Source organism: Nuphar pumila, chromosome 13 (genome assembly GCF_984573655.1).
Source record: "Nuphar pumila chromosome 13, dmNupPumi1.hap1.1, whole genome shotgun sequence".
Taxonomy (NCBI): Eukaryota; Viridiplantae; Streptophyta; class Magnoliopsida; order Nymphaeales; family Nymphaeaceae; genus Nuphar; species Nuphar pumila.
The window spans coordinates 1650593-1654135 of NC_143261.1; the positions used below are offsets into that span (position 1 = coordinate 1650593).

General features: G+C 34.5%; 1 pseudogene; it reads left to right on the forward strand.

Moving 5' to 3' along the window:
* Positions 1 to 399: 399 nt before the first annotated feature.
* Positions 400 to 2134, forward strand: LOC149817460 (pentatricopeptide repeat-containing protein At3g16010-like; annotated as a pseudogene).
* The last annotated feature ends 1409 nt before the right edge of the window (positions 2135 to 3543 follow it).

The window sequence follows — 3543 nt, forward strand, 5'->3', positions numbered from 1 at the left end:
TTGATACCCCCATATGTTTTCAAATTGCAGTTTTTTTTAATATTTCACTACTTTCTTGGCTCTTACTTATGCATTGATCATGAGTCTAAATGTGTATTTTTTTTGTTAATATTTAACTCCTTGTTTCATTTGGAAGTTGTATGCACCACAACTATCTACAAAATTAGGGTAAGTCATGAAGTTGTGTTGCTTTTAATAAAGCAAGTTCACAACTTATCCTACTTTTTTGGATAAGCAGGTGCATCCAGATACCCTCTCATAGTAAATGGAGATTCTATTATTCAGATGCCTTATTTCCCCACTTTGATTAAAACTCTAATATGTGAAATTTTTACAAACAATGACATTGTTCAAATGTTCCAAATGCCAAGCCTTGGAATTGGTTCCCCAAAAGTGCCTATGGATCGAAAACCCACAAGAGGTGAGAATCCTGCTCGTTCATTGGATGAGCGGTTTGTTCAGATTCTCAAAATATTCAAGTGGGGTCCTGATTCAGAGAGAGCATTGGAAGTTTTGATGTTGAAGGTGAACCACAGACTCATCCGTGAGGTGATGAATACATATGTAGAGATCGGTGTGAATATTCAATTCTTCAGGTGGGCTGTCAAAAGAAAGAATTTTGAGCATGATACAACAACATATATGGCTCTGATCCGTAGTTTAGAAGCGAGATTGGTTGGAGAATTGTGGAAGATACAAGAAATGGTGAGAAGTAGTTGTTTGATTACTTCGTCAGACCTATCGAAGATAATTAAGATACTTGGGAAGGCAAAGATGGTGGTAAAATCTCGAAGATGCAAACCAAACATTTCTGTTTATAATACACTGATGCTTATGTTGATGCAAGAGCATCATTATGAGAAGGTCCATGAGCTCTACAATGAAATGTGCAATGAGAGCAATTGCATGCCTGATACTATAACATGTAGCATGCTTGTTGGCGCTTTCAGTAAACTTGGTCGGGAAGATTCCACAATTCAGCTCTTTGAAGAAATGAAAGAGAACGGGTTGCAAACCAATGCAAATATATATACCACTCTGATGAGTTTTTTTTCAAATCGAAAAAGGTAGACAAGGCACTTGATCTACTTAAGATATCAAGGCCAAGAATTATACACCAAGTGTACATATAGTGAATTGATTAAAGGGCTGGGCAGAGCATGAAGAGTTGAAGAGGCGTACCGATTCTTTCACATTATGCAGGCCGCAGAGTGCAAGCCAGTATTTGTACTCATGAACAACTTAATCAATATTCTAGGTGAGGTAGGTCGTTACAATGATGTTTATAGTGTCTTTTCACAAATGGAATCCTTATGATGCATGCCAAATGTGGTGTCATGTAATAGTGTTATAAAGGCTGTTTTTTGGTCAAAATCCTCTGTATTTTGAAGCCACTTATTGGTTTAAGAAAATGAAGGAAAGGGGGATCACTCCAAGTCCCTATACTTAATTCTTATTGATGGCTTTTCAAAAACCAATAGACTAGAAAAAGCATTATTGTTACTCAAGGAGATGGACGAGAAAGGCTTTCCCCCTTGCCCTGCTGCTTAATGTAGTATAATTGATGCTCTTGGAAAAGCAAAACGTTTTGATGCAGCAAAAGAACTGTTTCAAGAGTTGAAAGAAAACTGTGGGTCTTCTAGCTCAAGAGTTTATGCAGTGATGATCAAACACCTTGGTAAATCTAGGCATATTGAAGATGCCATGAATCTTTTGGAGGAAATGAAGCAACTTGAGTGTATTCCAGATGTCTTCTCCTACAACGCTCTCATGTCTAGAATGGTGAGGGTGGGTATGTTTGATGAAGCTTGTTCCTTGCTTAGAGAGATGCAAGAAAAGGGATGTGATCCAGATGTTAAATTCTTATAACATTATACTGAATGGGTTGGCGAGAACCGGTGGCCCAAGTCAAGCAATGGATATGCTGTCAAGAATGAAAGATTTTAGTACCAAACCAGATGCAATTTCTTATAATACAGTTCTTGGTTCTCTTAGTCGTACTGGTATGTTTGAAGAAGCTGCTAGGTTAATGAAGGAGATGAACTCCAAAAGATTCAAGTATGATCTGATTACCTATTCCTCAATTCTTGAGGCTGTAGGGAAGGTAGATGAATGCCAAAGCCTTAACAGTTGATATTAGGTACTTCCTTTGAGTCACTTTATCTCTTTGAACTTTTGATATTTCTCTTTGAAAAGTTCAAATATGTGGGTTGTATATCATGTTTAATTTTACACAGTTTCAATTATTAATGCTATTCTTCGTGTTTTACTGCAGTGTTGAATGGTTGTAGTTGCACTTGGGGTTGGTAGAGTTTGTCTTCCTCTGGCAATTGAGTGCGTCCAACTTGTGCTTGAACTCAATCAAAAGGTATATATTTCAACTTATTTTTGGAAAAGATCCTTACCTTTAGAATTGACCACGGATCTCATAATGTTTTTTTATCTTGCAAATATTTTGCATTTTATTCATCTTTAGTTATGCATGATCCATGATAAAATCGTTTTAAAAATCTATTTTTATCATTGCTTTCGAGAAACCACATTAGAATTGAAATTATTAGAAAATCGTGTATTTCAAAGCTTGCCCTGCATTTTTAGTATTTTTATTTGTTTTAGAATATTTTTAATTATAGTTTAGTTGGATTAGATTGTAATTAGTTAATTTTAATTACTTTAGAAAGTTTTGATTTTTAGCAAAACATGTTTTTTCATAAGACATTTTTTTTAAAAATTATCGAAAATCTTTGGACTCGTTTTGAAAAGTTGATTTTAACCTAATTAATTCATTATAAATTGGATTTTTTCAGAAAGAGGGGATGTTTTTCCCTCTTGAGAAAATGCCCTTTGCTCCATCTCTCTCTCCTCTCTCGCTCTCTCCTTTATCTTTTATCCTTGCTGATTTCTCTCCCTCTCTCTTCTTCTTTTTTCTTCTGCTCTTCTCATCTAATCCATCGTCGATAACCTTACTTTTCATCGAGAAGGCGTGCATTCAGCTGAGATTAACCATCTTCTCTTCTCATCCAATCCGTTAGAGGTGGATGGTCAGGTTTGCTTCTGTCTCCTCCGTTTCACCATAATTTTAGGTTTTGCATCACATAAAACATAGCATCGCATGTAGTTTTGTTAGATCCTCACATCATTTGCATATTAATCTAGTTAGTTTAGTTTTCTTGCATTTGACAAAAAAAATATAAATTTCGTTTTAAGTAGTTTAGCCGTTTTCTGGATTTAAGCATTGAAAAATCTTGATTTAGGTAAACCATTAGTTTAATATAGGTTTTATATTTTGTTTTCTTGATTTGTGATTAGTTTTAGATTAGTGTAGGATTAGATTAGTTTAGGAAAGTCTGCAACACGTTTTTATTTGTTATTGTTTTTAGATCAAGTAATTAGAATTTATTTTTCATTAGCCAATTAGTTTTTTTTTTGTTTTTTTTTTTGAAAATCGGTTTTGACGCCAAGTAGATTTGAATAGTTGCTGGGTTGTTTTCAATATTAGGGTAGATTAGTTAATGTTAACTTTACTTCCAAATTTTAATTTTA